General features: G+C 37.0%; 1 long non-coding RNA gene across 3 annotated transcripts; it reads left to right on the forward strand.

Annotated features, from left to right (window-relative positions):
* Window positions 1–1,230: 1,230 nt before the first annotated feature.
* Window positions 1,231–7,426, forward strand: LOC128544394 (uncharacterized). 3 transcript variants are annotated; one of them, XR_008365785.1, is made up of 6 exons: window positions 1,231–1,281; window positions 6,265–6,382; window positions 6,508–6,687; window positions 6,776–7,009; window positions 7,135–7,229; window positions 7,341–7,426. It is a non-coding gene; the product is annotated as an uncharacterized LOC128544394 (long non-coding RNA). The 3 variants fall into 3 exon arrangements; XR_008365784.1 differs by having other exon boundaries at window positions 6,776–7,003; XR_008365786.1 differs by having other exon boundaries at window positions 6,776–6,880.
* Window positions 7,427–10,138: the final 2,712 nt, after the last annotated feature.

Consider the following 10,138-nt stretch of genomic DNA (forward strand, 5'->3'; position numbering starts at 1 on the left):
GACAAGATTGGAAATTAGTATATTAGAAGGACAGTGCACATAGGACGGTTCAGGGACAATGTGAGAAAGGCCAGATTAGGATGGTTTGAATATATGCAGAGGAGGGATAAGGAGAATATCGGGATGAGAGTGCTAGAGATGGAGATGCCAGGCAGGAGGAGAAGAAGAAGGCACAAGAAAAGGTTTATGGAGGTAAGAGAGGACATGCAAGAGGACATGAGTGACAAAGAAGCATTTGGTAGACAGAGTTTGGGACAACTGGTCCGTTGTAGAAGCTCCTATTTGGAGCAGCCAAAGAAGATGTTGTTATTTTATGATATAAAGTTTAGCTGTTTTGCAATAACAGCATTTTCAAGTGCGTTTGTAAAACCCTAAAGCACCATTAAACTGGCAACCATCAGAGGAAAGCAAGACTAAAACCAATCTCTGCTGCAGAGGAGAAGTTTGTTTTACAGTTACCAGCCTCGGAAATCACCAATTAACAGCACCTCAGATTAGAGCCGTTATAAAGGCTTTACAGAGCATAAGAAGCAGACACGTTTCAATATCAATTGTTCAAATGAGATTTATGCATATTGTGGATGCTTTCAGCATTGTTTTATAATATAGAAGAAAAAAAAATCAGGAAAGAGCAATGAATTAGAAGGTGTGTCCAAACTGTTGACTGGTGGTGTATATGTAGTGTACTGTATGTATAGTGTGGTAGTGCATACATGGATGGATGGATGGATGGATGGATGGATAGATAGATAGATAGATAGATAGATAGATAGATAGATAGATAGATAGATAGATAGATAGATAGATAGCGAGAGAGAGAGAGAGAGAGAGAGATAGATATGTCTTAACAAAAGCATGAGGCAGAAATGAAGCACATTCTCTTGAAAAACTTGTTTTAGTAGAATACAGGTCAGAAGGCATTTTGCTGTGAATCTTAAGCTCTGCATAGTTTACCAGCAGGGTTTGCTTTTTTAGTCTGGAAAAGTGTGCGTGCGTGTATGTGTTTGGGTGTGGATGTTTGTGTGTATGTGCATGTTTGTGTGTGTGCGCGCGTGTGTGTTTGTGTGTGTGTGCGTGTGTGTGTGTTTGTTTGTGTGCATGAGAAAGAGGGGCAGAGAGAGAGAGAGAGAGAGAGAGAAAGGGAAACTTGAGAGGTGTGGTTTATGAGTTGAAACAAAGGTAAGATATATGTAGAGATGTGATGATGTTAAACAGCACAAGAGTCTTTAGCAATGATTGTGTTCACAACCTTGTGTGTGGTGTTCCTAGCCCTTACCAAAGGTAAGTTCCTAACTTCCACAACATGTGCTACTGTACTTTTACATTGACATTAATATACAGGTTTTTATTTATGTTTAAAAACTAACACCAGAACTTTTACAAGATAAAAGATAGACTATCTAATATATTACAAGTTTAAAGATATCTAATAGAATATATTTAAATACAATAATTATGCATAAGGACTAATAAGCTCATAGCTCATCAAGAGCCATTCAAGACCCCAATTATTAATTAGTTCATAATGAACTACAAAATGTTTGCTTTAATAATTACTTATTAAGTGTATTATTAGCTTGTCAGTTTGTGTTAGACGTGACTTCTGCAAAGACAGTCCTCTACAAGGAACAGCTGAAACCTTCTTCACAAGGGCACCACAAGATCCACAAAATTTGCTTCTTCAAGCTACATGCTGCTAGATCAACCAAACCATTATCAGTCCTCTTTTTTTAACCTTTCAGTAGTGTTTGACACAGTTAAGCTCAAGATTCTTTAGTCTATTGAAATGCATGGCAAAGTATGCCTAGAGCCCCTCCTTCCTTCCCTCAGACATCTCAAAATGGATGACAATAAATCAGCTTTCAATATAATTCCAGCAAAAATCCCAGTTATTTGATTCCAGTGTTAGGATCTTGTGATCTCCCTGGACAACTTTATGGTTTCATCTTTGGTCACTTGCTGTAAGCTTGGGATTACCATATAAAATTAAATGTCCATTACCTCTCACATTTCTGATCTGACATAAGGTTGCATAATTTATTGCAACATTGGTAGTTTGTAAACTTCTACATCCCATTGCTATGATACCTCCAGTGGAATCCCGTAGCCTCAAACATCAAATTTAATACACTCAGATGCTTGGCTGCAAAGACAAAAATTGATCGGCACCCATATTCCTGAAAACATTTGTCATGCCCGGCACTTCACCGTGCTGTCCAGTTTCCTAGCACTGCTTAATTAGATGTTTTCTTTTTATTTTTATTGTTTTCAATATTGTATATTAAATATTGCAGACATTGATATTATGACGGAACAAATATAGAATTCTGTAGTCTACAAAAATGTGTTAAATAAACCAGAATATATTTTTTTATATTTTCAATTCTTTAAAGTAGTCACCTTTAGCTTTGATGGAAGTTCTGCACTTTACTGGCATTCTCTCAGTCAACCTCATGAGGCAGTCATTTAAAATGCCTTTCCAACAATCTTGAAGGGTTTCCAGGGATTTTAAGTACTTGTTGGCTGCCTTTCCTTCACTCCTGTGGTCCAACTAATACCAAACCATCTCAATTGGATTTAGATCGTGTGATTGGGGACGCCAGGTTATCTGTTGCAGCATTCCATTAACCTCCTTTTGGACAAATGTTGTTCTCTTTTGTTACTGTCTGTTTGTTTTTTGTACTGTATATGGCAATTGAAAAAGAATGCATTTTAGTATAATGCAAATACATTAAAGAACCATATACAGTATGTGTACTACTGAGCATATGTTTTATGGAGACGAAGATATGATAACTAGTTCGGTAACCATCGGTAACCTTTATTGGAATGTAAATGTACATCCAAGCTTTGCTGCAGGAATCTTAGGGCAACATACAAGAAAATTAGTGCTGTCAGAATGAATGATTAATCCAAGTGAAAAAATATATATACATATACATACATATATATATATATATACTGTATATACACTCACCTAAAGGATTATTAGGAAAACCATACTAATACGGTGTTTGACCCCCTTTCGCCTTCAGAACTGCCTTATTTCTACATGGCATTAATTCAACTAGGTGCTGAAAGCATTCTTTAGAAATGTTGGCCCATATTGATAGGATAGCATCTTGCAGTTGATGGAGATTTGTGGAATGTACATCCAGGGCATGAAGCTCCCGTTCCACCACATCCCAAAGATGCTCTATTGGGTTGAGATCTGGTGACTGTGGGGGCCATTTTAGTACAGTGAACTCATTGTCATGTTCAAGAAACCAATTTGAAATGATTTGAGCTTTGTGACATGGTGCATTATCCTGCTGGAAGTAGCCATCAGAGGATGGGTACATGGTGGTCATAAAGGGATGGACATGGTCAGAAACAATGCTCAGGTAGGCTGTGGCATTTAAACAATGCCCAATTGGCACTAAGGGGCCTAAAGTGTGCCAAGAAAACATCCCCCGCACCATTACACCACCACCACCAGCCTGCACAGTGGTACCAAGGCATGATGGATCCATGTTCTCATTCTGTTTACGCCAAATTCTGACTCTACCATTTGAATGTCTCAACAGAAATCGAAACTCATCAGACCAGGCAACATTTTTCCAGTCTTCAACTGTCTAGTTTTGGTAAGCTTGTGCAAATTGTAGCCTCTTTTTCCTATTTGTAGTGGAAATGAGTGGTACCCGGTGGGGTCTTTTGTTGTTGTAGCCCATCCGCCTCAAGGTTGTGCGTGTTGTGGCTTCACAAATGCTTTGCTGCATACCTCGGTTGTAACGAGTGGCTATTTCAGTCAAAGTTGCTTTTCTATCAGCTTGAATCAGTCGGCCCATTTTCCTCTGACCTCTAGCATCAACAAGGCATTTTCGCCCGCAGGACTGCCGCATACTGGATGGTTTTCCCTTTTCACACCATTCTTTGTAAATTCTAGAAAAGGTTGTGCATGAAAATCCCAGTAACTGAGCAGATTGTGAAATACTCAGACCGGCCAATCTGGCACCAACAATGATGCCATGCTCAAAATTGCTTAAATCACCTTTCTTTCCCATACTGACATTCAGTTTGGAGTTCAGGAGATTGTCTTGACCAGGACCACACCCCTAAATGCATTGAAGCAACTGCCATGTGATTGGTTGATTAGATAATTGCATTAATGAGAAATTAAACAGGTGTTCCTAATAATCCTTTAGGTGAGTGTATATATATATATATGCTGTTACCTTGCTTGCTGGCGCTTGGTTGTGACATTTTGATCGAATCTTGAGTCTCTATCACGGACATCTTCGTCTACTTATCACAACCTTATCAACCGAAAATGCTATTTTATTCAAATGTCCTTGCTGGAGTGTGTGACGTGACATCATGTGCAGGTACGATGAATCGCGTACCAACCAATAGGGTGTCGGAATTCTATGTTTATACTTCTCATCCAACCACAATCAAATTTGCTCCATCTGGATGGCGCAATTTATCCTGATGTTTTTTTGTTTGTTTGTTTTTTGAATGACAAGCTGAAATAAAATAGGAGTAACAAGGCTATTTTTAAAATGTAGGGAGTAGAAAGTACAGATAATAGCGTGAAAATGTAAGGAGTAGAAGTAAAAAGTCGGCTGAATAATAAGAACTCCAGTAAAGTATAGATACCCAAAATTTCTACTTAAGTAAGGTAACGAAGTATTTGTACTTCGTTACTTGACACCTCTGCTGGTTATGTGTGCCCTCAATTTTGACAAAATCAACAATGGTGTCACCAAAAAAGCACCCTCACATCATTTCATCTCATTTTTGCCGGCTAATCTAAGGTGCTGTAAATTGGGTGTTTCTGAGGCTGGTCATTCTAATAAACTTATCCTCAGCAGCATAGGTAGCTCTTTGTCTTTTTTACTGGGAAAAGTCAGTTTCATCATAGCGTTTGATAGGTTTTGGTAACTGCACTTGGGGATTTAAAGTTTTTGAGATTTTTTGGACTGACATGACATGTCACAAATTATCTCTTGATAAAGCACACCTGTGAATTGACAATCATTCTGGATGACTACCTTGTAAATCGGATGAAAGAATGCCATGGCTGTGCGAAGCTCTTATCAAAGCGTTATGTACTGTAGCTACTGTGGAGAGTCCAAAATATAGAACATATTATGGGAAGTTTACCATTTTATTCCATAATTTTCCATAATTCCATACATGATCTTTCATAGCTTGGATGTCTTCAGTATGAATGTACAATGCTGAAACTAATAAACACAAGTACATCTGGTATCTATATTGGTTTCAAGCCCAGCTAAAATGGGAGGGTTGCATTAGGAAAGATACCCAATGTAAAACATCTGATGGTCTGCTGTGGCAATATACAGTATATTAATATGCATACTGTATGTTATATTTTACTATCTATTTAATTTAAATAGCTTCCCAGTCTAATATTGACGCTGTCAAAATGTACTCAATGTTCTTGTGCTGCAATCAGGAAGGAATCTTTAAATGCAGTTTCCCCCTTTTTACTTTTTCCTTCTTTTAAAATATTTGAGTAATAATAATGCTTAAGCCCAGGGTGCTTAAAGGATGTAGTTCGATATAAAAGGAGAAACAAGACACAGTCATTGACATACCTAAACATTGTTTTTCTGTCGGTTGTTAGTCTGTGGCATAGCTAACCTCAACACCAGGATAGTAGGAGGACAGGATGCTGTTCCTGGGTCTTGGCCTTGGCAAGTCAGTCTGCAAGTGGTTGGAACACATTTCTGTGGTGGATCCCTCATCGATAATGGCTGGGTCCTCTCTGCAGCTCACTGTTTCGAAAAGTGAGATATTGATTTAAAAAAATATGCAAACACGGCTGTGACACCTCATGTAATAATACTGAACTAGCAATGACATGAGTGATTGCCTGATTTTTACAGGTACACAACCTCTCAAGGGACTGTAAAACTGGAACTGTATACTCTGGAAGGAAACAACGTTAACAATATATCAAGAACCCTCATTGCGATCATCACACATCCGGCATACAATTAAAAAATGCACAACAATGACCTCTCTCAGCTGTCTTCTGCTGTACCGTTCAGTAATTATATCACTTCTATCTGCCTGGCTGCAACAGGGAGCACCTTTAACAATGGCACCCTGACATGGGTTACTGGCTGGGGAAACATCGGTGCTGGAGAAAATTAAAATTGTTCGTATAACTTTATAATCAAGTAGTATAGTTGAAAATGTAATAAAATGCACTTAACTAACTTGCCAATTATTTATTTATTTTATTTTACAAAGGCAGTCTTCATCACATATTCATCTGGTGGCACTGATGGTGATCTGCAGGTCTCTTGCACTGGCTTGCCACCTGTTACCATAACTGCCCAACCAACTACTGCCACAACTACTGGAGCATGTAAGCCTACCTGCATTTTCTCTTAACTGTTGGTAATGAAGTTACTGAAAGCATACATCATGGGACACTGTGCTTTAAATAATAATAATAATAATAATAATTTTCTCTTTAATCTGTCTTTTCAGCTGTGGTGTGTGGAAGTGCCAAGCTCAATTTTACAGTATTTCGGGAAAAGCAAACAGCACCTTGGCATCAGCAGGTAGATGGCCGTGGATGGTCAGCCTGCAGATTAACTCTACTCACATTTGTGGTGGAACACTGATAGCTCAGCAGTTCGCCATAAGCTCAGTTGATTGTTTCTCTAGGTAAAAAAAAAAATAGAATAGCAGAGTAACTGTGAAACATTGAAACTTTAGCCAGACATGTAAATCACATTCTTACCTGTCTATACAGCTCAGCCAAACTCTCTGACTGGACCGTGAAACTGAGTGAAACGAGGTCTCTGTTGCCGTGGCTGATATCACATTCAGCACAAGTGCCAGCAATAACATAGCTGTGGTAAAGTTATCCACCACTCCTACAATGTCCAACTTCCTTCGGCCCATTTGTGTGAACCTGGGAACTACTGTACCAGCTTCAACACTGGCACTTAGTGCTGAAAAGCTGGCTGGAGCTCAGAAGGTGAAGGTAGAGATTAATTTGTGTGTTAAACAAAATAAGTGTCTAGTTCCATTAACAAAACAATTAATGTCAGCAATTATAGGCTCTTAGTGATCCTTTGCACCACACCTTTTTTTATCTGTATGATATAGCCCAGCAAACACTTCAGCAGTTCAACACGACTATAGTGGATTGTGGAACTGTGTCTCCATCAATCATCTGCATAGCAGCCATACCATTAGAACAGGTCTGTGAGTTTGTTTGTTTTTTAAATTGGTTTTTATTTTTACTTTTTAATTCCACAGTTGCCAATGTACAATAGGAAACCTTACCTGTGGACTTTTTCTTTCTCCATCAGGGTGAAAAGGGAGGTCCTCTAATGTGTCTGTCATGGTTCCAGGCTGCTGTTTTAACCCTTGACAACAAGCGCATCACTAAGTCTACCACCAGCTCAAACAGCTCTAGTGGCACCAGTAAAGACTAACTAGTTGTGTTACCTCGTGCCACAAATATACAGACCTTCACTATGATATCCAGCACATCTTCATTACCATCATCATCAGGCTGTGAAGCTTTGTCATCTTTTTCAGTTGTCTCGATTTTTTACTGTCATTTCTTGCACACCAAACCATAGGTTTGGAATAGGCTCCCTTAATAATCAAATATACTGTACATAATGAATAAAAAAATACACTATGTCTAAGAAAACATGCACTATATCTCTATTGATCCAACTTTATTTTTTAACCTGTCTGGTTTGATACAGTAAGCTGATTGCTGATAGCTGCCATTCAGTTCTATAACACAGCCCTAAGCAATAAAGTATACCTAGTTAACAGATAATTTCAGCACAGGTAATTGTTACTACTAAATGTCAACATAGAATAATAGAAAAGACATGGCTTATAAAGAAGGGTTTGTTTTTATAGTCATTTGATTTATTAATGTTTATTCCATAAAACCTGTTAGTGCTGTCCTACCGGTCCACCGCAGTTTAAGGAAACTTTCAGTTTCAGGAATGTACACGTACATATGAGTGAAGGAATGTGTGGTATTGTTACATAAGCCATGACTGGACAGGGAATTAAGCAGACCTAATTGTAGACTACCAAAAAAAAAACATTTTATTTAAGTATTTTGTACATATGTATATTTATTGAGCTTAATTTAATAAATAAAGAGTGCCATGAATATAAAGGTTATAATTCTTATTGTAAATGAAGGGATTATGTGCATTAGGTCAGCTAAGCGAGCTGCATTATGGTCGCTCTTGCAATAACTTCTTATTTATTGACATCTTACAAAATTTGTCAGATTGTCTATAAATCTATGAACCAAATACTCTTAGATTTTTTTTTTAATATAACTAAGAAAAACTAAAATAACTTACAATAAAAGTGTCTGAAGATAATTGTATTCAATTAATCTTTATTGAGTAAGATAAGATATACCTTTATTTCGTCTCACAGTGGGGAAATTTCCACGTTACAGCAACAATGAGCAATGTGCAAACATAAAGTAGTGACAGTAAATGGAATGATGTTATGGTAAATGGAAGGTTTCACAAAGATTTTTATCAACAGTTTTGCTCATTTGCTCCATTGTCCTCCTTACTGTTGGAAAAATTGTTGATTTGATTGGGGTAGAAATCAAATGTCAGAGGTGCTGTTTTTGTTACAGTAGTTTCATTCACTGTAGTAAATGTCAGTAGTGACAGTGTCTGCAAACGTGATGTTTTTGCAAGAGACACATATTAATTTGACAAAGGCGAAGATGATTAAGAGTTTTTTTTCAATTATTAATGATCCAGCAGGTGAATACAGTATATAGCTGTTTTGGTTAATTGGTTGACAATATTGATTGTTTTCCAATGGCTTGTGTTAATGGCCTATGCAAAAAATTTCCCCCTGAGATTATTGAAGTTCTTTGAATCTTGAATCTTGAATATACAAATAACTGCTCCAAAGCAAGGATGGCCTAATATAAATTGCTATTTAAAAAAAACACTATAAAAAGCAGTCAACAGTTGTTAGTAAAACAAAGCCAGTAATTAAAGGGACAAAGCTTTGCATAAAAAACAGTGGTTAAAATTTTGATGATATAGATTTTTTTGTCTCTAGCTTTTTTATTTGGACCTCTTTTCAACATTCAGACCACACACAATTAATGGATGGATGGATGGATGGATGGATGGATACGGTACAACTACAGCAGCCAGTTGGACTTTAAGTGGATTTAAGAACTTTACATTAAGGCGCTTTAATGAGGTAATATAATAAAAATACAGATTTTATGTACATTAAAGTTTCTGTATGATTTGTTTACATAACTCTACATTATGTACGTTCTCAAACTACAACAAAAGAATTTTGAACTTGCTGACAAGCCTGACAGACTGCTTTTGACGTATGCATGCATGTACAGTAAGTAGGACAATCTTACTGGGTAAATAAAAAACTAAATAAGAATGGTTAATGACAGTAAAGAGGACACAGATCCCTCATTATTTTACCTTCCTATCCTTTTCAATGGCTGTAAAAAATGTGCCCAATTTACACATCTTAGTAGATACTGGCTTTTAATCTGAAGGTACAATTAAGCTGAAAATGCTCCAGGCCAATATCGAAGCTCCCCTTAATGTACAAGATCCTAGAAAATGTTAACATACATGAAAGGACTCATCGTGACACAGAGTCAGCACTGGTTATTGTGGTAATAACCTACTACTAGCCTCTCATTAGGGTTGTTTCAACATGGCTTGCACTGCTTGACCTTAATGCAGTTTTTGACATTATTGATAATAATATTATCCCTTACAAATTAGAAAATTTTGAAGTTAAAGAAATAGACCTCCGGACTAAGGTCTTATTCAACTTATATTATTATTAAATGTTTTCTGTTTGTAAATGTGAATGGTGTCTTCTCTATGTAAATAGTCAATACTAAATTTGGTGTAACACAGGGTTAATTTTTACTGTCACTATCTTTTCGTACATAAATGCTATCTCTAGGTAAAATTAATAAGGAACATGGTATTCTTGTTTACTGTTATGCTGATGACACACAACTGTGTATTTTAGCCTTTAGACATCCACTTAATAAAGTTAAGGAATGTCTAAAGGACATTAGAGATGCTTATCAATGTCTTCTAGTTAA

This window comes from Clarias gariepinus, chromosome 16, assembly GCF_024256425.1.
Source record: "Clarias gariepinus isolate MV-2021 ecotype Netherlands chromosome 16, CGAR_prim_01v2, whole genome shotgun sequence".
Classification (NCBI taxonomy): domain Eukaryota; kingdom Metazoa; phylum Chordata; class Actinopteri; order Siluriformes; family Clariidae; genus Clarias; species Clarias gariepinus.